This window comes from Mustela nivalis, assembly GCF_964662115.1.
Source record: "Mustela nivalis genome assembly, chromosome: 8".
NCBI classification, from domain to species: Eukaryota; Metazoa; Chordata; class Mammalia; order Carnivora; family Mustelidae; genus Mustela; species Mustela nivalis.
In genome coordinates, this window is record NC_139027.1 from 76,684,470 (window position 1) to 76,709,143 (window position 24,674).

The 24,674-nt window shown below is 45.0% G+C and overlaps 1 long non-coding RNA gene across 1 annotated transcript; it reads left to right on the forward strand.

Moving 5' to 3' along the window:
• The first annotated feature begins 4,554 nt into the window (after positions 1–4,554).
• On the forward strand, positions 4,555–13,116 carry LOC309871000. The gene is made up of 3 exons (XR_014314931.1): positions 4,555–4,600; positions 12,445–12,552; positions 12,777–13,116. It is a non-coding gene; the product is annotated as an uncharacterized lncRNA (long non-coding RNA).
• Positions 13,117–24,674: the final 11,558 nt, after the last annotated feature.

Consider the following 24,674-nt stretch of genomic DNA (forward strand, 5'->3'; position numbering starts at 1 on the left):
TATATTTTATTTTATAGCAAGACATATGCTGTGAATTGGAATAAAAGTGCTAGAAAAGACTACCTAAGAGGTTGATGCTATTTTGTATAAATTGTGTATTTTGTTGGCTTTTTGACTGAGCATGAAAATGTAACTTCCATTAGGGAAGGGTAATTTAGGTGCTCAGTATTCAGCAGAAAACTTGTCGGGGCCATAAAAGCTTTTCTGGCTGGTTCCTCGGGTGTTTTCAGAGAAGAGCTGCCCACCCCTTGCTGATTTTCCCTTTGGCTTCAGTATGGGCTGAATTTACCACGGCATACCTGTTGAATCAATTTGGGGGATCCAGCAGTTAACTGAGTGAATGGAAGGATTAGTGGCCCTCTGGAGCCCTATTTCAACAGCCAGGTGTCTGTCCTGAACTAGTTAACTGCTTTTGACAGTTGGAGAAGCTGGTTTTAATACCGTAGGCAGGAGGTTGTTGTGGTGGTGGGTTTGTTGTTGGGTTTTTTTTTTTTTTTCTTTCCTTCTTCCCACTACCAAAATAGAGCATACTTTCTCCTAAGGGTTAGACTCTTGTTTGTTTATTTGTTTACTAGGAATGGACCGACCCCTTCCCTCAACCCAGCTTCCATGGAATTTGTCTTTATGCTTAGTCAGCATTCGAAATTCATGCCAAACAGTTGGTTGGCATTGTCTAACAGGACCCTTTCACCGGGCTCTGGTAGGGAAGGGGGCAGGACACCCACATAGGGGAGGGAATCAAAGTGTATGGAGACACACATACACACAAACATACCCTTCGCAGGAAGAGATGAGGCTATTTAGACCCTAAATCGGGGCTCCAGTTCCCAGATTGCAGGTATACTCCTCACCCCAGATCAAAATCTCCTGAGTTCAGATGGCATGAAATGTCATAATTATGCAGAGTGTATATCATAGATTAGAAAGATTGATTTGAAAGTCAGGGTCTCCTTAGAAACTGATTTTAGACAGGGCAAATATATTTTCCCAAGTGGACTCTTTCCAAATCAGGAAGGAGCTTATTGGTGTTTGACAAACCATTAAACCTAAAATGCCACCTTTGAGGCTCAGACTTTGTTTTACCCAGGAAGCTTGCTGCCTAGGCTGTGGCTAAAAGCTCACTGTGCTGTCCGCCCTGGCAGTCTGCTTTGGAGGCTATATTTTGCCTTTTTGTCCCCCCCTGACTTTTCAATTAATACATTTTTTTAATACCTAAAACAGATCATACTGTGACTTTTAAAATGTCAACAAGCTTGTAAACAGAAATGTAATAAAATGGCTAATAGGAGATTCAATAGTTAATAGAGGGCCTGAAGTGTGAGCAAATACAGTAGCTGTATATTGGAAAATGTGCAAGTGAAGATGGCTTTAGTATTGCAAACTAAGGAAGAAAATTGTTTTTAATTAGCACCTTCATAAGAACTGCTGATTAATACTGTTTTGTTTGGTGAAAAGCTTTCAGCTGAGTAATTTGTGCAGCCATTACAACAGTTTTGTTAGAGCGGCACTCCTGTTGTTAAACACAAACAGCAGATGATAATGGTAGAAGATGAGTTTGTCATGTAACAATTTACCTTATTGAAAAAAGCTTTCTCTAAAACCCAATACAGTAGGCACCAGCAGAAATCACATATTTTAAATCTTTCCAAAATTGCAGTGTGCCGTGTGTGTGTGTGCGTGTGTGTGTGTGTTTCAGGGACTAGAAGCAGATTTTATATCATTTATAAAATTATATACACAATTTAAAGGTGGTGTAGCATGGACAGACCACTTTTTTTCCGCAGCGTTTTACATCAGAGCAGTAAAGTGGCCGTGTATTCAAACACTTTCTAACTACACAAAGCAGGTTGGAAAATGGAATCCTAATTAAATAATGTTGCTCAGATGGAAATTTGCATTGGGATGCGATGTAAGGCAATAAGAATTGGTGTTTCTACCTTAGGTGGATTTATCACACATAGGATCTTTTTTTTTTTTTTTACCTCTCTTTCTCAAGGGAAGTTTAATTAACCTCTCCCCCCCGCCCCCCGCCCCACCTTTGGAGGTGTTCTAACCCACTAGGGAAAGGAGTGCCCATACAATGAGACTTGATCAGGGAATCAGAGGCTGATTTCAGCGAATTCCAATCATATGGATATTGCCCTAACCACATGCATGGGAACTTTTTTTTAATGCAATGGTATAGCATATTTGCATTAAAATATTACACTAACTGAGGCTAGTAAGAACTGTACATTATTGGAGTGGCGTAATAGAGCACGCGTTTCTTTCTTTCTTTTTTTTTTTTTAAGACAGGCCTTCGGGGTAATAACAAGGGTTGAGGCTCACGACAGTGCCAAATAAGCTTTAGACAGCATAATAGTCTGCAAAGAAAGCCACAGAGCGCTAATGTGAAGGAAGAGCTGTCCACCACATGCAGCAAAAATCACCAAAGGTCATTTTATGGTAGCAATTGTGACATAAAATTGGTGGTCATGCTACATGTCTAATACTCAGCACAGCTTTATAAATGATGGGCCCCTAGCGATGGCTGTCATTAAGTGCTTTCATCATAATAAACTTTAAACTGTTGGCTTTATGAATCGCCAGCTAGCTTCAGCTGTTCGTTGGATGGAGCTTGCAGTGCCTTAAGTGTGACAAGACCTATTAGGAATTGCAACCATGTTTCAAGCGTACTTGGCTTCCCCACTCCTGGGGTGATTGCTGCCTATTAAAGGCGTCTGGGAAGATTTTCCTCCAGCAATCTCTGATCAAGAGCTTTTTTGGGCTTTGACCTGCATTTCCTTCAAGACTTTCTCTGAGGAGTTTTATAAGAGCAAAACTCCAGAGGATTTATAGCCACTTCTGATTAATACCTTTCCAGTTTTTCTAGCAACTCTCCCACTGCTGCATAGAGAAAAGCTTTCATTGTTCCTGAGGTGCTTATTTGTGACCTTTTCTCTGCTTCCTGATTCCCTCTAACGTGTTCTCTCAGTGAAATCCTCGGGGTGGAACCAAGACAGTCAGTGAAGTTGTTACAGCTGGAGAGACAGAAGGAAAGAGGGAGGCTTTTATATTTTTAAAGAATTACACGCCGCGCAGCCTGGCCCCGCCCATTTAAATACCCGCTGTGACGTCACCCGCCGCCCCCCCCCCCACCAAACGCATCCTTAATGAGCCCTCGGTGTAAACCGAGCCGACACATAAAGATTTCATGATTCAAATTACACTTTCATTAACCTTTGGCATAGGAAGTCTTTTAGTTTCTATAAATCTTACAGTGGCTTACCGTCTGCCCTACTGATGTGAATAATAGATGTTTGGGGAGATCGCGCCTTAAAAACCCAGGGTATTTAATTTACAAGGGCTAAATACATATTTCAGACTTACTTAGCAAGAACTTTAATTACTTCTCGTTGCTTTTTCCAACTTGGAGATCGCCTCCTCCTCCTCCCACCCCCAGTTTTCTTCTGCTTGATTCAGACGTTTTAGAGATGACAAAAGCTTTCACTAAGTCCCTGTCTTAATTCTCTTTTATTAGTCTTTCCTTTAAGCTAAGTAGTGTCCTAAAGATAGTTAAGGGAATGTCTCAGGTGTGGACCATTACACAATTAAATTAGCAAACCTCGGAGGGACCGGATTAGGACTCAGCGGGGAACACCTGGGATTGGAGAACAGAGCCGAGTCTCTGAATGGCAGGACTCTCGCCCTGAATAGTGAGGGTCTTGCGGTCTGGGTAGCCCCAATCACTGACTTGTCTCACCAGATAAAGTAGCGCAGGCTAAACTCCCTTTTCCACCGGAGTAGGTTTCTGTGGCTGTCAGAAGGAACAGGAAAACCATCAGCCAATGTGTCAAGCTGCAGAGAAAACAAGAGTTGGAGGACTCGTGGCGTTTCCCATACAAAGGCATCCGCCAGTCCCTCCCCGCGAGCCAGCCAAGGGTGGACAAGTACATTCTGAGTCCGCTGCCCAGGTGCAGGGGTGGGGGCGAAGCGGCTGCAGAATGCCCCAGAACAAAGGCGCCTCCAGGAGCCTGTGCAGAGGTCACCTGCCGCCTCCAGGGCAGATTAAGGAGGACTGCAGAGGGCATTTGGAGGAAATGGTGCTGTTCTTTGGGAAATCAATTCGTCCCACCCTTAATAGGGCATTTTGCCCTCCCTCTTTGGGAGTCCCAGGCAAATGTGCTTCCAGGTCTCTCAAAATCAGTTATTAACCGGTCGGTGTTTGAAGGGGCAACACCCTTCCCTGCCTGTGCTCCTTCAATAGCCCGTGCCCCCTGAGAATCTCTTTCTGCTCTCCGCAACGTCTCACTTCCCCTTTCGCGCTCCTTTGGGCTCTCCCGCCCCTCTCTACGCAGACTTCTTTCATAATTAGGCTGGAAGTGGAACTTTCCCCCACTCCCTTACTTTGAGATTTCTTTTTTCCCAGTGACCTAGGCTGCACTTTGCCCCCACTCCCTGCCTGCCAATCTCTTCAGGGTTAGGGCCTCTCTCTTTCCATTCTTGCAGGCTCCCCCTCCTTGAGAGCCCCGGGAGGCCCAGCCTCCCAGAATCCGATCTCCTTCCAACACTGCAGCCCCCCTGTGGAGGAAGGAAGCGGCCTCCTCCGAATGAATGGCTGGTAAGGAGGTTTTTAATTTGTCTGGAAATACAAGAAAAAGTCCTCCGAGCAGCGTCCCTCCCTCACCTCGTTTGGAAGCCCCTCTGCCTTCCCGGGTGGGCGCTATCACCTCACCGGCCCAGGCCAGGTCCACAGGGACGCTTTGGCGGAGGGATGGGAAAATATTGGTTCGTCGTGGAAAAATTGCCTACTCAACCTAGAATAAGGACGCTGCTTTTAAATGAAATTCTTGCTTTTTACTGCTTGCAGCTCACCAATGTGAGAAATTTGGAAGTTTAGCATGATTCTGTTCGACAGGGTCAGAAAGTGAGCTCGGCCGTCACTGTCTTGAAGTGAACGCTGCCTCCTGATGGCCGAGCTCTCCTTGAGCTTGGGGAATGTCACCATGCTGTACCCAACGCAGAAGACACTACATTTAAAAGCTTTGCCCACCTGACCTGTGGTTTCACCTCCAGGTGCATTAGCCTTCATTTTCCTTTACAGGCTTTATTTTTAGGAGCAGAGGGCACAGCCCTGACCGTTCTGTGTTTCCAGTGGAATGCACTCCCTCTCTCTCTTTCTCTTGGCCAAACCACTTACATAAGTGGCATCTCATGAAGCCAAGAGCCAACGAGAATGCGACAGCTCCCAGCTCCCAAGCTGTCTGAGGTGTTCTCCTCTCTTCCCAGGTATTCCAGTCAGCCCACTTCAGTAGAACCACCTGAGCTGAGGGACCGAGGCCTCTGAGTCTCCAGCCTGCTGTCTGTGTTTTTCCCCTCACTTCACCGCCGGGGGCTTTTTCTAGCCTCAGCCTCCTTTTCTGCTCCCTTCCTCCCCACAAATAGACTAGATAAACCATAGGAAGGTTACAACAGTCTTCAGTATGAATATGATACTGAAGGTGTTCATGAGTCCCCACCCGTGTGGTAGATTGGGAAAACTAAACAATATTTTGCAGCTCTGCTCATGGAGAAACAAAATCTGTTTTTCTCCACCACTGATTCTCACCTTGATTTGGCTTACTTTGGCTAGGGAGACACTATGAGTTGAAACAGAGATAGGAACATCTCTTGTGCAAGGGAGTTTGGTCTCTCTTAACACTTTTGGAACCTAGCTACCATGTGAAAAACCACAAGCTCTCCTGCTGGATGTGGGACACCTGGGACCCATTTGTCCCCATTATCCCAGTCATGTGAGTGATGGCATCCAGGACATAACAGTGCCTAGTGGACTGGCTGCTGAACTGTGTTGAGTGAGCTGCATGAGCCAGCAGAAAAACTGCCCAGCTGAGACCAGCCCAAAGTTCCTACTCCAAGAATCATGAGCTAATGAAAGGTTTGGGGCAGTTTGTTACACAGCTATAGATAACATACAAACCTTGATCTCTTCTCCCTGGAGGACTTTCCTTAAGTGTACCTTGAGGTACCAAAAGCTTTGAGATAATGTCTGGCCTAAAATGTCTTGAATTACATGGTGACTGACATTTTGAAAATCCAAAAAGAGGATATATATGGGTCAATATACTAGCCAATACCACAGGCAAGCCACTCTCTTCTTTTCGGAGAAGATGCAAGAGAAAATAAGCTTCAGGAGAAAGAACAATGGAGTCAGAATCAGAATAACTTGATTCCAACCCGGGCTTTACCCATAACAAACTAGTGATTTCAGGCAAGCTACTTACTTTCTGGGCATCACTTTCCTCCTCTCTGAACTAGATCATTTAATTTCCCGTTTCACACTAAATTCTGAAGTATTCAAGATAAAAACCTTCCATTATCCCTCAGGGCCCAAGATCTTCATCACCTCGGGGAATTCACATTCTATGATGCTGCCAAGAAAAGTTCCCCTGCATTAGCTTAGTCCTAGAGCCTAGAGAATACTGAGTCCTTCTAAGGAGGCCTTGTCTTGAAAGGTTCTGGAATGACCTCAGTATCCTGCCTTGCTCGGTTGCGGACTGGATCTGGGTGTTCAGGTGTGGGGAGGCCCTAGAGCATTCATTTTTATCCACTTATCTAATAAATCTAACCCCCTGTTAGTGCTTTGGATCTAATAATTGTAAATAGAAAGACCCCGTTAGATTCTAGAGCCTAGAGAGAAAGACAGAATTGCTCTCCACACGTAGCTTCTGTTCTAAACAGTAAATGTGATGATTATAACTTGTGATAAATTCTATGAAAAACAGATCAAGTCCTATTGGTAGAAAATTCTAAAGGGCCCTTACTTCCGACAGGATGGATGCAGAAGGCCTCCCTGAGGGTCTCGGCTGTGAGAAGGAGCAGTCATGGAAAGCAGTGATGGTGGGCCTGAGGAGCTCACAGGGAGGAAGGTAGATGGCAGGCCCCAGGGTACGGCAGAGCTGTTACCTCTGAGGAGGGAGAGGGGAGCCTTGGGAGGAGGGATGTGGGATTCATGAAGGCCAGATGGTACAGGACCGAGTGAGTTTGAGTTTTTATCTGGAGTCTGATGAGCAGCCACAAAATGGTTTGGAGTAGTGGGAATGACATAATCAGATGGGGATTTTTTTTTAAAGCTCATTCTGAATGCTGGAGGGAGGGTAGTTTAAAAGAAGTGGAGATCCTGTTGAAGAGGTTCCTGTAACAGGGTGGTCCTGGTGGAAGAAACAGCAGTGTGGACTGGGGACGCAAGTGACAAGGAGGAAGATTCAAAATCTGGGCTTGAACTACAAAGAGCAGGATTTCGGGTGAAGATCGGGTTGGTCAGCCCAAAAGTCTGAACCGACTGTACTGGGAATGCGAGCCCCTTTGCGCCACTTGGCCGGGGACGTGTGGAGGTGTGGAAGGACCTCAACGGTGGATGAGGTAGGACCTCCACACACACCACTCCCAGCTTCATGATCTGAAGTTCTTGGGCACTTGGGATCGGGGGTCTTCATATCCTGATGCCTCCTGGGCCCCTGAGATGGGCCTTGCCTAACATCCTCTTACACACTCAAAAAGAGAGGTAGCAGTGATGAGACAGGGTGAGGCTGTAGGACTAGAAGCTCATTTCTGTTCTTTCTGTGGGTATAACCCCCAGGATGTAACAGTTCACTCACACTATTTTCCTAGGTATCGAGGGTACTAAGGGAAAAACTTAGTACCCTCAGGGGTACTAAGGGAAAACCCCAAGGAGGTCCAAGACCAGCCTCTGTCCTGGTCATAAGACCCCCCCCCCGAGCTCCCCAGATGCAGAACAAGTAATTCCCTACGTGGCAAGATTTAAAGATTTAAAGAAAGTTCTTGGGTGGGAAAGAAAAAAATGTGTCATTAATACTAAAATTCCACCAACAGAACATCTTCCCATTAGCTCAATGTGGGGGGTACTGTTAAAATGGGGCTCTTCTTGGCAGGGATGACACTGTCATGGTCCTTGGTGTGAAAGATCTGAGAACAGGCCCTAGTGGGGATGGGGAAGTGAAATGGGGAGGGGGGAATGAGGAGAGGACACTGGGAACCTAGGGGAAGTAAAGGGTCTCCAGGAGCTGGGGAAGGAAAAGAAATGGGAGTCAAAAGCCTTTTATCAGCTTTACAATGTTACCTGGAGTCTGGAGCGCTCTCCTGACTGGACGGTGCATACACCTACCTCCATGACCTCCCCCCAACATGGGAAAGAGAGAATGAGGCCCATGCAGCCCTTATAAACTCCTAGGAAGATGGAGCGTGTCCTCAAATAATGCAGATCTGTGGGGAGGGACTGGCTGAAGGGTTACTAGGGATAAAGGAGGAGTAAGTGTACTTTGGAAGAAGAGGCCAGATTTGTCAGTCGTGGGCCTTGAAATAGTGGCAGTGGTAGGGAAGACCCTACCAGGGTAGGCAGCTGATGAGCTAAGTAAGGCACAGGGGTGATTTTGGAAAATGTTTGACTTGGCAGGAACATGGGGTTAAATGAGATAAAGATCCACTCATCCCATAGAGGCTCATCAAACCAAAACAGGTGCCAGGCACTCAGGAGAGTTGTAAACCAGACAACAAATTCCCTGACCTCACAGAGCAGCATTCTAATGTGGGGGAGAAAGGCAAACTACCTGCATGCAAAGAAGACTGGCTCAAATCAGGGTGAGTCTGATGAAGACCATAAAATGAGTTGCTACTTTAGAAAGTGATGGGCCTCCTTTAGATATAAAGTCAAGAATGGTAAGAAAGACCCAAGCTTTGGAGATTGAAAGGAAGAGAATTCTGGGCAGAAGTAACAGCCAGGGCAAAGGTCCTGAGGCAGAAGCAAATCTGCAGAGTCGGAGTGAGTTAAGCACAGCACATGTCAAGTGCATGGTGTGAGGTGGACTGTCCAGGACCTTGGAGTCCATGGAGGAGAAACTGGATTTTATTGCAGTGGGAAACTTCTGGAAGATCCTTTTTTTTTTTTTTTTTAAAGATTTTGTTTGTTTGTTTGTTTGTTTGTTTATCAGAGAGAGAGAGAGCACAAGCAGGCAGAGTGGCAGGCAAAGGCAGATAGAGAGAGAAGCAGGCTCCTCGCCGAGCAGGGAGCCTGATGCAGGGCTCAATCCTGGGACCCTGGGATCATGACCTGAGCAGAAGGCAGATGCTTAACTGACTGAGCCACCCAGGCATCCCTCTTCTGAAAGATCTTAAGAAAAGGAGTGACATGATCTTGATTTCTCTGTTGCTGCTCTAAGGAGAATGGGAAGTGTAAGACGAAGTAGAAGGCACCATGAGAAGTTGATATAGTCATTCAGGCAGAAGATGACAGATGAAGGGAGAAAACACGGAGCCAGCTGAGGCCTTGAGAGTCAGCAGAGAGCATCCATCTGGCTGAGACGACTGGACTCTAGCTGGGAACAGTGGTGGACCATCCAGTCTGCTGACCTGCAGTGACTCTTACAAGGATGTGGAGTGAGAACACTTGTGAGCTGTTGAGTGCAGAGCCCCAGGTCTGTCTTTGGTGTGTGACCAGCACAGGACCTTCTCCAGGCACAACCCCCCCACCCTGCCCTGCCCCGGCTCCCACCCATGTGAGCAGGGAGCAGTGGCTCATTCATGGAGGCATACTGGCACCTGGCACAGAGTGGTTGATGGCCGGCCAGACAAGAACCAGCCCAGGATACCTCTGGCCCCACCTCCACCCTTTTTCCTAGGCCGCATTCAGGAACTGGCAGAAATGTCAAAAACCTCCCAAGAAACACCTCCAGAAGTTGTCTTCAGTGATCACGTGTCCTTACAACCCTGGGACTACTTAAAGGAAAGAAAACTTCAACCGAGGGCTAGAAACAACCCACAGGAGGCAGAAGCAGCAACTCATGCTCACGGAGCACTCACTGTGTGCTGAGCACTTCAATTGCTTCCATCGCATCGTCCCATCCACCCTCTGATTTTGTTGTCATTATTCAACTGTTTGGGGAGAGATGAGATTGAGGCTCAAAGAAGTGGAATGTCTGACCTGCCCAGCCGTCTCTGGCCAGCACCATTTCTGCTGCGGGAATGGCGTGCCCAGATGAACCCTGGCCATTCTTCCTGTGAGACCCTGGCCCAGAGGGAAGATCCTGTTAGAAAGAAGGCTTATTCGTTCATTTGAGTGCAGAGGAAAAAAGGGGGACATCCCCAGGGCTTGGGTGTTGGATCGGTAGAGTCATTGGAGCAAATCAACAGTGGAGAGCCATGTCTGAGCCGAGGGCCCTGCTGTGGCTGTGATGACATCGTGGGGCCAGACTGGGGCCTGAACCACAGACAGATCAGAGGTCAGCCACCCTTCAAAAGTCAGGTGCCAAGCCTTTATTTCCTGCCACACACACATACACACATCCTGCTTGCGAAGGAGCTTTGTTGGGACTCTGGCCTCCCAGGACTCCAGGCGGTCGCTGGTGGTTAGCTGCTCCTGGTGGCCAGTCTCTAAAATCACCAGCAATGTTTTCTTTGTCTTAGGACTTGATGGTCAAACCCCTGGAATGGGTGTTAGGGAGTCGGTTAGAATGTCTCAGATGGTGTTCGGCACCGTAGCCACGGCTGCTGCTCCCACATGAGGTCACCTGTGGCCTGTTCTCCTGGGCTGAGATTAGGCTCAGAGGCCACCAGGTCCACCACACCAGACATTCCTCCCCTGTTTGCCCTGCCTTTCTTCCCTGGTGAGGTAGAAGCCAGGTTTATGGCAGAGAAATCAAGTGTGTCAGGGGTGATTCACCCCCTGTACAGTGAGTAAAAAGCTTCTCATCATCTGTACTCTCAGTAGAGAGTATGAAAATTAAGGGCAGCAGAAGAAATGAGGAAATAGAGCCAACCCACAAACTCGGTAGGACCCATTACCATCGCTGGGAGGGCAGAACACAAGATGTGTCCCCAGGAAGCAAGAGGCAAAGAGGAGACCAAGGATCCACAGACACGCCATGGCTATGGACAAGAAAACCCCCAGTGAGCTGCAAAGGAATCATTCTTGAGCGATTCTACTCTGAGCGCAGAGGAGCCCACACACAACCCATCTCTCAAGTATCTGTAGCCTCACTGCCTGGTTGCCAGGTAGAGGAGGAAGACACCGAAAATTCCATTCCCTAAATGGTGTGTTTGGCATCACTACAGCCATTTAAAAAAATGATCCAGCATATTTAGCAGTTTGTCTTGGGGCTTGGTGGTGGATTGTGAGCATGTGGGGTGGGGAGCGCTCTCATTTGAAAGTCTGTGTTGCCTGCAAGTCTCAGAACAGATTCCAGTTGGTCGCTTATATGATTAGCATTCTCATCCCTTTTTTTTTTTTTTTTTTTTGGTGGGGGGCAGTTACGACTAAACAGCATTCCTTGATGTCAGTGAAATATTAAAGATTTAGATCTTTCCACGGTTGCTGCCAACCTGACATTAATGACTCTGGAATCTTCCTCAGATTTGCTGCAAGGGGTCTCCAGAGAGGGGCTGAGGGGGAGAGGTGTTTACTCAGCCCCTGGCATCCCAAATTAAATATTCAAATTGGGTTTGTTCTGAGGCATTGTTAGGGCCTGAGCCTTAGCTTAATGGAAACGGTATTGTTCCCCGAATAAAGGTTTCATTAGGCCAGCCCGCAAACTTTTCCCGTTATCCCCTGCAAGAAACAATCTGGGTGACAGCCTACCCGTCATAATCCCCTGCTTCAGATTTGTGGTGACAAAAGACTCTTAATACTGAAAATGTTCGGGGGGAGGAGAAACACTTCCCAAACAAGGGGTCTCTCCCTTCCAGGCCAGGTAACAAAGGGTCAGGAGGAATTTGGTGGGGCCTCCTGGCCGCCTGCCGATTAAGCCTGTGGTCAGTAGATTAACGGGCCGCTCTGACTGAGTGTTTGGAAAGGCGAGTTACATGGCAGAGCAAACAAAATTCAGACTGTGCTTTACACATGGTAATCCCAAATTTAATAAGAGCCTCACCACTGGGAAGCTGGTGCCGAAAAGGTAGCTGAGGTGTGAAGCTAGATTGTTCCCAGCAAGGAGTACCACCACTGGTGCTGGGCAGCCTCCGGACCACCCCCTGGGGGTTCTGTGGCCTCAGCTGAAAAGTTCCTCCTGGCCTCTTGGGTGAGTTGGCTCTCTTCCCCCCTTCCAGGCTTCGAGGGCCTTGTCCAGAGATGAGTCACAGTTCTGTCTGTCCTGAACAAATTCCCTGCACGATGCCTGGGTGGTCAGAAGGCCATCTAAGCCCGGAGCCCTGTGGGCTGCCAGGGAATCCATCTTCTCGAACACAGGGTTCACCATGTGCAGAGCTGGGGCTTGACAAGAGGCCACCAGAAGCCCGTAATTCAGGCCTTGTGCAGCGCTAATGGAGGCCTGGAGGTCTAGTCCTCTTCGGATATCAGATGTCTAAGATGGAGTACATGTGGGGTTTCCATTGGGCACCTGTGAGTTACTTCTCCCTGTTTCTTTTGTGTCCACCTTCATGATCATTCATTCACTCAAGAGATATTTCCTGGGCACATGCTATGTGCCAGCTCTCTGCTCCGAGCCTCGGACTTCAGAGTGAACCGAAAACACACATGGTCTCACTCCACAAACCCTACAAGCTGAGGTAAGCGCTGCGAAGGAGAGAAAAGTTGTTCCATGAGTGAGTGGCTCATTGGGTTGGGCCTCTGCCTTCGGCTCAGATCATGATCTCAGGGTCCTGGGATCGAGTCCCGCATCAGGCTCTCTGCTCAGCAGGGAGCCTGCTTCCCCCACCCCCCGCCTGCTGCTAGACTGAGCATGAGACCAGACTATATTTATCATTTTCTTTTATTTTTTTTTTCCTTGTAGGGGGATGCCTCTTCAGTACTTTGAAGGAAGAGAAAAAAATAATTCACACAATGCCAATAGGTTTATTTGGTCTATTTATCAAAGGCCAGAGGAGTTTCCTCACTGCCATCTCTTGGGGACCAAATAAAGGATCCTATAAGTTTTTCCAGAAAAGAATTCCCTAAGTAGTACCTATCCCACTGGCGTTTTGTTGAAGGCTAGCATAAATCTTAGAGTCTTGTCTGCTTATAGTGAGCTGTTTGCTGTAGTGGTCTACACCAGAGCTTGGTCGTATGCTAAGGAGACATGAATTGACCAAGGAGGGGCTTGAAAACACAAAGTGCAATAAAAATGAAATTGAGGTGTGTGGGAAAGCGTCTTTCTATTAGAGTAGGATTTTGAGGGAATGTAGGGATTTGGGCGAATGTGGGAATTTATACAAATGTAGGACTCCCAAGAACTACATGGATGCTCCATTTCTGTTTGCCTGAAACTTGGCCCTTTACCATCTCCCCAATAAGACTTTCTTCTTCCGCGTAGTTTATTGTAATCCTTTCTCATGGATCCATGACATCTAGGTACTTAATAAATATGTGTGTCCATGTCTACATTTCTAGAATCTTTCATAAGAACCATCTTTATTTGACCCCTGCCAATTCTTCTGATCTTACTTTCCATGTCTTCTCCTCAGTTCTTACATCCAAATGGTATTATATATGTAATATATATAATACATGTAATTTTTAAGGATTTTATTTTAGAGAGAGTGTATGTGTGAGTGGAGGAGAGCCAAGGGAGAGGGAGAGAGAGAATCTCAAGCAGACTCCCTGCTGAGCACAGAGCCCAGTGCAGGGCTGGATCTCACAACTATGAGATCATGACATGAGCCAAAATCAAGAGTCAGATGCCTCAGTCGACTGAGCCACTTGGGCCACCTGGGCACCCCTAAGCTATAACTGAACAAATGTATAAAACCTCTCCCTCCTTGTCCTGTGCCCCAAGACATGCTTCCATCTCAAACTTCTCAAACATAGTAAGTCATTTGTTAAGAACCTAACCATGGGTCAGGCACTGCTCTGGGCACTTTATGTATATTATCTCATTTAATCCTTCACAAGGAGGGTTGATATCGTTACTCCATTTTACAAATGAGGAAACTAACATTTATGATTTCAAGTTATTTTCCAGAAGAATGCGGCCAATAAGTTGCTAGTGTCAGATTCTTAAAATTTTATGATAGAAATATAAAATTCACATAATAAACATTTTTTTTAAACTTATTGTCACATGTTTTATCTTGAGCTTCCTTTCTTCCTTCCCCCCTTCCTCCCTCCCTCTGTCTTTCTTTCTTTTCTTTTCCTTTTCTTCCTTTCTTCCTTTCTCTCCCTTCCTTCCTCCCACCCTCCCTCCCTCTCTTCCTTCCTTTCTTCCCTTTGACTCCCTTTCCCTTTATCCACTTCTCCCATTCCCTGCCACTGGCAACCACCAATCTGTTCTCTGTATCTAGGAGCTTGGTGGAGTTGGGGGTGGTGGTGTTCACTTTTCAGTCTGTTTTGTATTCCACATGTAGGAAACATCATCTGGTATTTATCTTTCTCTCTGGCTTTTTTCACTTAGCATGATGCCCTCAGTGTCTATCCGTGTTGCTGCAAATGGCCATGTTGCAGCAAAATTTTATTCCTTTCTGTGGCTGAATCATATTCCATGGGTTATATACATCACACCTCTATATGCACTCCTCTGTTGATGATACTTAGCTCACTTCCATATCTTAACTATTGGTAAGTAATGCTGCAGTGAACATGGAGGTATATATATCTTTTTGAGCTAATATTTTCATTCTCTTTGGATAAATACCCCAAAATGGAATTGCTGGATCACATGGTAGTTCTATTTTCAATTTTTTGAGGAGCCTCCATACTGTTTTCCACAGTGGCTGCAACATTTGGCATTCGCACCAACAGTGCATGAGGGTTCTCTTTTCTCCACGTTCTTGCCAATACTTGTTATTTCTTATCTTTTTGATAATAGCCATCCTAATAGATTTTAGTGCTAACTCATTGTGGTTTTGATTTACATTTCCCTGATGATTGCCCCAATTTTAGTATAAGTGCTGCCCAAATGAGCCTTGCATTTCCCTTATGATTAGTGCTGCTGAGCATCTTTTCACGTGTCTCTTGCTGTCTGTATGTCTTCTTTGGGAAAATGTCTATTTAGATCTGCCCATTTTTTAAAAGTTTTTATTTATTCATTTAAGTAAAATATACACCCAGTGCAGGGCTTGAACTTACAACCTGGGGATCAAGAGTCGTGTGCTCCACTGACTGGCCTAGCCAGGTGCCCCTTCTGCCCATTTTTTAAAAATCAGATTGTTTGTGTGTTTTTTGGTTTTTGTTTGTTTTCATTTTTGTTTTTTTCCTAGTGAGTTGTATGAGCTTTTCATATATTTTGGATATTAACCCCTTATCAGATACATGATTTGCAAATATTTTCTCCTATTTAGTAGGATGCTTTTTCATTTTGTTGATAGTTTTCTTTGCTGTGCAAGAGCTTTTTAGTTTGATGTAATCCCACTTGTTTATTTTTGTTTTTGTCACTTTTGCTTTTGGTGAGGCCGTATATGACAAGCCCACAGCTAACATGCTCAACAAAAGCTGAAATGTCTTTCCTTTAAGATCAGGAACAAGACAAGAATGCCCACTCTCGCCACTTCTATTCAACATAGTATTGGAAGTTCTAGCCAGGGCAATTAGGCAAGAGAAAGAAGAAATAAAAGGCATCCAAATTGGAAAGGAAGAAATTAAACTGTCATTATTTGCAAATGACATGAGATTATACATAGAAATCCCTAAAGACTCCATCAAAAAAGTTAGAACTAATAAACAAATTCAGAAATTGCAGGATACAAAATCAATACACAAAAATCAGTTGCATGTCTACATACTAATAACAAACTATCAGAGAAATCAAGAAAAGAATCCCATTTACAACTGCATCGCAAAGAATAAATTACGTAGGAATAAATTAACCAAGCAAGTGGAAGATTCACATATTAAAAATTATAAGACACTTGATGAAAGGAATTGGAGACACAATTAAATGGAATGATAGTCTGAGCTCATGGGTTGGAAGAATCAGTGTTGTTAAAATGTCCATACCACTCAAAATAATTTGTAGGTTCAACATGATCCTTATCAAAATCCCAATAGCATTTTTCAAAGAAATAAGGAATCCCAAAATTTGCGTGGAATCACCAAAAACAAAAAACAAAACAAACAAAACCCCACAAATAGGCAAAGCAATGTAGAGAAAGACGAGCAGAGCTGGAGGCATCCTGCTTCCTCATTTCACACTAAATTACAAAGCTGTGGTAACTAAAATAGTATGGTATTAGCTTAAAAACAGACACATAGATCAATGGGAAAGAATAGAGGACAGAATTCTCTCTCAATGAATTTACAACAAAGGAGCCAAGGATGTACAATGGGGAAAGTACAGTCTCATTAATAAATGGTGCAGGGAAAACTGGACTACTGTCTTACATCACACACAAAAATTAACTCAAAATGGTTTAAAGACTTGAACGTAAGACCTGATACCATAAAACTTCTAAAAGAAAACATAGGTGGTGAGCCCCTTAACGTAGGTCTTGGTGATGACTTTTCTGAATCTGACACCAAAGGCAAAACCAACAGAAGGCCATACCACAGAGCAACTTGGCTGAGTCAGGGGAACAGGGAAGGCTTTTCTAAGGAAATGGTGCTAGATTGGGGTCTGAAGGGCACATAAGGGCTAAGCTAGGTTGGGGATGTGAGTGGGTGGAATGAAGGACAAAGGGTAGCACACTCAGTGTTATAGAGGCTCTCGGGCCCTGTGGTGAGGAAGAAGATGGTGTGTGCGAGGAAGGACTACCCTCATTCTATTCTTAGTGACCCCTGATCTGTGCAAGAAGAAGTTTGGGGAAACCAGGTCCTAGTTTTTAGGTAATGTTGTGAGAGTGAAGCCTGCGAGATGCTAAGGATCTATGAACAACATCTTCCTGGGGAGTCCATAAACCTCAGATGGACCTCCAGGCTTAGGGGCACCAAGCTGCCAGAAGATGAAGCAGTTAAAAGTATAAAAACAAAAAAATTTAAAAGACCCCCCCCCCAAATAAATAAAAAGAAAAGACCCCAACATTTCAGAGTCTTTTTATAGTTCAAGATGGTGAACCCAGGATACACATTTGGCTCCCATCCTTCCCAAAGTCTTGTTGAAATAATGTTTTAGAATTCTAAAAATATATAAGCCTATAGCATTAGAGAGGTGAGGAGGAGGCCACCAACAAATAAGAGAGGGAAACAGATTTCTGGAATATATCACATTTGTGGGGGGCATCACTAGAGGAAGCAGCTAAAGGAAACCACACATAGAATGCTTTATTAGGGGCAGCAGAAGGGATGGGAGGCAGTTCACTCAGAAAACCTCACAAAGGTTCAGGGAAGGCCATTTGGGCAATCAATATGCATAATTGCACAGTAAATCCACACCATCTTGAGTTATTTTGTTTTCAACATCAGAAAATGACCAAGGAGGCACACATGCATTTGCCAAGAAGCACAACCATTTGCAAGAAGGAAAAAAATATATATATAAAATTAAGCAAGCTGAAAAATCTCACCCCTGGGAAAACAGAAGTTGGGAAACAAAATACTTTTTTTTAAAATTTTGTTTTTAGAATTTTCAAATAGAGTTGGGAAGACCATACATTCTAAAAATGGGATTTTGAGAGTAAGAATGAGCTCTTGGAAGTTAAAATGCAATTGGTAAAATAAAGTTTCAGCACAAGGACTAAAAAGTTGATGAAATCTCACAAAACACTGAGCAAGGAGAGAGAGAGAACATATGAGAGAAAAAGAAGTGGAATAATCTAATATCTCACTAATAGGAATCCTAGAAAAAAAGAAAGAAAGAAAGAAACAAACAAACAAACAAAAAACCAGAAACGAAAAGGGAGAGAATAATCAAAGAAAGTACAGCAAATAATTTCCAAGGGCTGAAGAAAGCCTAGTCCCAATATTGGAAGGACCACGTAGTGTCCAGCACTACTAGAAAAGACCCATAATTAGATGTAACCCAGCCAAATATCAACACAGAGAAACTACAGAGAAACAGCTGTTTGTAAAAGTTCCAAAGAGAAAGAGCAGATCCGCTACAAATGAATAGCAGTAGGAATGGTGTCAGACTTCTCCTCAACAACGCTAGATGCCAGAAGGTGATGGAGTAATGTCTTCAAAATTCTGAAGGAAAGTTATTTTCAGACTACCAGTCCAGTGAAATACAACACACAGGTTTTCAGACAAACAAGAGCACAGAAATTTTGTCTCCAGCATGCCCTTTCTTGGGAAGTTACATGAAGCTGTATGTACTTCACTAAAACTAGGACATAAGATGGGAGAAAGAAGAAAACCTGGGCTCAAACCCAGGAAAGCAGTAAAGAGAAGTCTGGTGATGGTAGTTGCCTCAGCCGGGGAAACAACCAGCCCACACCAAGGCAGGATCAACCAAGGCCACTGAGGAGGAGGGGAAGGTGGTTCTCAACAGATTCAGTAACTGATAAATTTAAAATAAGAATATGAGAATAGCAAGTAATGCAAAAGAATAAGGCAACTGGAACCTATAGGGGGAAATTGATTAAAAACAGTCAAGATATGAATACGAAGCAAGCTAAAAGTGACACGATATTAAGCTAACAATGGAGTGTAAGGAATGAGAATCCATTTGAGCCGGTGGTAGGAAAGAGGCTAAGGGATCACAGCACTGACTTGAAGAGCAGGATATGTAATCCTAACACTGTGACTACTGTTAAATACAAATTCCACAATAATAACAACATATATAATCAGTTTCCCATTATAAGAGTCAAAAACAATTTTTAAAAAGATTTTAATTATTTGAGAGAAAGTGAGCAAGTGAGAGAGAGAGAGAGAAGGAAGGGGAGGAGGGGCAGAAGGAGAGGAAGAAGCAGACTTCCCACTGACGTCAGGCTTGATCCCAGGACCCGGGATCATGAACTGAGCCAAAGGCAGTCCAATGAAATACAACACACAGGTTTTCAGACAAACAAGAGCACAGAAATTTTGTCTCCAGCATGCCCTTTCTTGGGAAGTTACATGAAGCTGTATGTACTTCACTAAAACTAGGACATAAGATGGGAGAAAGAAGAAAACCTGGGCTCAAACTAACTGAGCTTAACTGGGCTTAACTAACTGAGCCACCCAGGTACATTATTTCATTTAATCTGCCATTTAATCTAAGTTTATTTCATTTAACCATGAGGTGGGTATTTTTATCTTAGGTTTAGACAAGTTACAGAGCTTGCCTGAAGTAGTAGAGCCAATATTTAAATACCTGATACAGGTATCTCCAGAAAGCACTGAAGGCTGGATGAAGTGAGTAGCAAGTGGGAGGGGTCGCTGTCTTTAGAGGCGGCCCTGACTGGTCAGTCGATTCTTGATGCTTGGCACGAATAAAGTTTTGCTTGACCTCCGCTTTTTATCGATCTCCTTCCTTTGATAATGGACCCCAACACCCTCATATAGTAACTCACTCCTTTGAAAGCATATGCCCCTATAGTCTTAGTCAAGACCTGATAACACTGGGAAATCAGTCTTGAAACTGTACATTTGAACAGCTCCTCATAGTGACCACTGCATTTGAACTCATGTCGGCTCATTTTTGCCCCACCTCATGCTGTGAGGCAGATAATGTCAAAAGAGGGATGAGGATTTCACTCAGCTAAGGTGACTTGCTCAAGATCACACATTCACGGGTAGTAGAACCAACAATGAAATTGAAAGCGCCTAATCCCAATTTAGAACTCCTTCCAGAAAGAAATCTATATTCTGCAAAGTATTTTGTGCTTATACATGTGTTGGGCCCCCATAAACCTGAACCTGAGCTTGGAGTGGAATTCTCCAGGTGGCAAAGATCTCTCTTCTGTAACCAAGGACATCCAGTCTCTGTCTAGAATGAAATCCCAGTCTCCATGTGATGGTGGGTATCGAGGATCACTGCTACCTCATAAAGAATGAAAGAAGTGAGGGTCCCAGGGTCAGAGAGGCCCAGTTCTCTTTCCTACTCTAGCACTTGACTAGCTTTGTAGCCTGGGGAAAATCACTAACAATTCTCTAAACCCTTCTCAAGAATGGGGATGAGCATAACCACCTTCTGGGGAAGCTGTCAGAATTGGTGATAACACGTGGAGGCATCAAGTAGGCATCCGATAAATAGCAATTAAAAAAAAAAAAAAAGAAAGAAAGAAAAGAAAAGCTTTTTTTTCCTCCAAAAGGCCAGCATGGCTGACAGACCCAGCTTCTGGTTTCACTTGTGTTTCTCCAGGATACTGGCTCGAAGAAAGGCAGCAGGCAAAGCAGACAGGTGACTTGAAGTCACGAAACATATATTCTCACCTTGGGTACCTGCTGATTTTAATGACTAAAAATTTCCCCCCGAAACAACCATCATTTAGCAAATACCAGGGCTAGTTATTAATTTAAAAACATGTTCAGCCTGTGCTTACAGAAACTGCCATTTCCCCCCTCGGGAATGAGTTTTTAGTTATGTTTTTAAAATTAGCTGGCGCTTGAATTTCATTTCCCATCCAAGCTTCCCTGTTATCTGTAAGGTCACAGAAACACGTAGGCCACGGACAGTCCAATCCCAGATATTAGGCTCTTGGAATTAAAAGCCGAAATAAGTAAATAAAGCGAGAATGCCCAGGGATTTTTCAGAGCAGCAAGCTGGTCCCCAAGGAGCAGTGGCAGCCAGGTTTCCTCCTTCAGAGGCTCTTCCTTTGCATTTTGAGGTGAGGGCTGAGGAAAAGGAGGAGGAAGAGGAGGGAAAAGGCCTATGACCTATATCTTCCAGGTCTGTCTCTTCTGCGCTCAGCAACAGGACAGAATCAGAATGCATTCTGGAGGAAGAAGAAAAACTCCAAGTGCTGATTGTCCCTTTAAGCCATTCCAATCACAGGCTCGCGGTTAAAATAATGCTCACCTACTGGGCTTCCAACTGGGCCATCTACCTTTTTCGCTGGCGGGGTCAGGCCCAGTCAAGCCTGATGAGGCTGCCACAGGCCCCGAGAGCTGAGCTACCCGCCCGGGTTACACCTGTTTATCACCGAGTCACTTCATTTCCCTTCCCCTCTTCCCTGCTTGAAAAGGAGCATTAATTAAACCGGTAAACAAGCCGGCTCCCATTCTAAATCAGAGCTGCAGGCAACGGAGAGATAACTTGGACTCCGGAGAAGAGGGATTTTCAGTTAATTTATGGAATTCACCGTCACTCTCTCTCTGAGCAGCCAGCTCCCCGCTTAACGGGGGAAATTGAAGCAGACAGCCTTTGTCTAAACACTTCTTTTGCCCAGAATATCTTAATTTTTCTATTTGAATGTTTAATCAGGTTTGGGGTGCTTCTTCTTTTTTAATTTTAATGGTGCAGACGTTTGGGTGTTATCACTTGGCTGGTGGCTGCAGGGCGCGCGTCCCCCTGGGGCGCGGAGGGAAGGAGCAGTTTTTTCCAGCCGGGCTCCAACAACCGGCGAAAGAAGGAGGCTGGGGTTTGGGGGGAAGTTTGGCGGGGGTCTCGAAGTCGGGGCAGCCCTGAAACGATTTGCCTAGGGGCCCCGCCCTTTCTTCCGTTCAGTTCCCCGATGCCGTCGGTCCCCGCAGGCGCCCCGGGAGCGCGGCCCGGGCCCCGCCGCCCGCTTTCTTTCTCCTCCACCTCCGGGAAGACCCGGGGCCGGGCTCCGGGGGCCGCAGGCCGACCACCCCACGAGTGCGCGACCCCGGCGGCATCTTGGGGGATCCCTCTGTCCGCCCGAGGGCTGGGCCGCCGCTCATTTCCGGCGCTTCGAGAACCCCTCGCTGCCTAAATTAATTTCTCCAAGAAGGGGGCTGTGCGTGTGGCTTACTCCCCCACCGCTCTCCGGAACCTTAGTTTGAGCGGGAAGCACCTTGAAATTGTAGTTTTCCTAAGATTATAGACAGTCCAAGGATAAAACCCTCCGTAAATCTTTGTCATTGCCTATGTAAACCTTCGTTAAAAAAACCACAGGAACGTGTTATACATATTTCAAGTCAGCCTGCTTTTCCGGGTGGCATATCCAGTAATCATGTTGACAAATTAATGGTAGAGAATTAGTTGTACATTAAAGATTTAAATTATATTATGCAGCACATTGTCATAAAATGATATAAAACAATAGGAAAATAAATGTAAATTAATTCCAACTCCTGACAAGGAAAACACCAGACTGACATCTGTACACTCGGCGGCGTCCTCAGCCGCCGGGGCGCAGCGCCGAGCGCCGCCGGTCCCTGCCCGGAGCCGGGGAAGGGGCCGCGCGGCTCGGCGTGCCAAGGGTTAAGTGGCGCCGATCGCCGCCTCCCCTGACTCCCCTCCCCTGTGTGCTGATTTTCAGGCCCACCGAGTCGCCCAAGAAAGTTTTCCATTCGACGAGGCTGGAGCATTGCAGGAGCTGAGCTCCTTAGAAAGCTCCAGGGCCCCCGAGGGCCGACTTGCTGGGAGGGGGCAGCCTGCCCGGTTCTGGACACGCTAATTACAAGGATTCTGTTTCCCGGGTCTGCAGGAATGCATTACCTGCAGCAAAGGAGGCACGGCCTCTCAGGAAGGCCCGGAGGAAGCTGAATGCCCCAGTGAATTCCAGCCCGGTCCCTAGGTTTATACCCACAAGCCCAGCCCATGCTGAGGGACTAATCGCTTGGCCATTGTCAGGGCTGTTGCCCAATCAGCCTCTGAATAGCAAAACTTCACAATGCCGAGTATGAATTAGAGGGGAACAAATGTGGATGCAGACTTTTTTTGCAACAATACCTAACTGAGCCTTTCAGACAGGACAAGGGATGCACAAAAGCTCGACGGAAATTGGAGTAACTTTTGGAGGCCCTTGGAGCTCCCGTCAATAAGCGCTGGCTCCGTAATGGCGACCGGGGCCTCCTCCACCAACCACCTCCCCCCTTTTCTGTGGGATGGATCAATTGTTCCTGGGGTGGGGGGAAATTGTCATAAAAATTGGGCATTTTTGTTGTCCTTGTCTTGGAAACGGTGGCTCTCTGTTGAACACGGCCAAATGGATTTGTCTCCTCTTTATGTGAATTGTACACTGGGTCATTATTTCATCCACCGTAAAGTACTGACAATGGCCCCTCCCTCCCTCTGCCCACCCCCAAAAGAACAGAATAGCTTCTTGAGCTATACAGATGTCAGGTCTCTGTTTTAAAATTTAGCTTTGTTTACCCAACAGAATGGAATTCATTACTGTGTAAAAGTGGTTCCATTTTCTGATCTTTTTATTCAAAATGTTGAGAGTATCAGAAAGCTCATTTGAAGGTCACAGGTTTATGTATCTATTCTCTTAAGTGTTTTAGAAATTCATATGGAGGACACAAAAGGTGGAAAATGTGAAAACATACTGTTCATTGTTTATCCTAACCTTGCCATGGTTATTAGATAAATGAATGTAGGGGAAAAAATGGCATTAAAAGCCACTGTGAACTGAGAATTTTTTTTTCCCCTGAAGACTGTTAATTTTAGCCCTTGATCTGTAAAGGTCAATTTCTAATTCTTTTTACTGTGCAGTTTATATAACTTCTGCATTTGAAGTCTATAAAAAGCTTTTGCAGACTTTTCATAATGTAAGTAGCAATTTATTTCATTACGGTTTGAATTTTTTATGTAATTCCTATGGACATTTTGATGAAATTGTCAGGCTTAAAAGCTGTAGCGCTTTTCATTTGGGGGTGTGTGGATTTCTTTTTTTTTTTTTTCTTTTTTCTTTTCTTTTTTTTTTTTTTTTTTTTTTTTTTTTGCTTGGATCCATTCTTGCTGGATAATTTAAAATTAGTAGATTAATCAGTTCAGTGATTTAAAAGACCACGCTTTGGTTGGAACAAGCTCTGAGGCAAAATCATTTTATTCTACTTTTTTATTAGTAAACGATTTAAAAGGCCTTTTCAACTAGTTATCTGAAGCTGATATTTAACTGTTACTTATTCCACTAATTTCTATCTTTTGTTAAAAGAACTTTCCAGCCTAAATCTCCTTGCTCTGTCCCATGCTAATTGCAGCTTACATTATATAAATGGCTTTGTAAAGAAAACTATAACTCCGAGCCTTGAAAGTTGGGTGTTTCTATTTGCTCAAACTTGATGCACTTGTTTGGAGAGGGTCATTGCAGGGAAAGCTGTGTAGCCTGTAAGAATGTCCTGGATAACAAGCTTAAACAGAACCTTTTGTGGTGCTTAGTATTCTCAGGACTCCAAAATGAGGCCTCCTTTTTCTAACCGCGGGCTGAAGTGGTTCATTACTGCTGTTTCCTCCGCCAGGCCAGGGCTCAGCCATTCCCACTACTGAAGGTCTGTAACTTCCTTAAAAAGGAAGAAGGAAAACATGGCCCAGAAAGGTCTTGTTAGCACTTCCTATGTGAAATTAGCAGCTTTCTAAAAGGTACAACTCCAATTACCTCACATTGTGGAGGCGAGTACAAACTCAACAATACGCACAGCCTAGCAAGTGACATTCTGTCTTTCTAGAGTTACTTCCCTAATTAGGAATGAAGAAGCTCTATTCTGCTGAGTGCATCTATTTACAGTGGCCACAATGCTTTAACTTGAGCATCCTTCTCAAAGCCCAGTGTTAAAAAACACAAGTGCTCTTTTCGCCGAGCAGGCTATGGTGAGGCGACACATTCCTAACGGTTACGCCCTCGGAAAAGAAAAAAAAAAGTGTAGCCGCTTTGGCAGGATTGTTAACACTTCAGGATTCATTTTCCACAATAACGCCCCTGCCCAGAGAGCTCTGGGAATTACAGTGGACAATGGGGAGGCATTCTTAGGAGGGTCTAATGATGGAATAAAA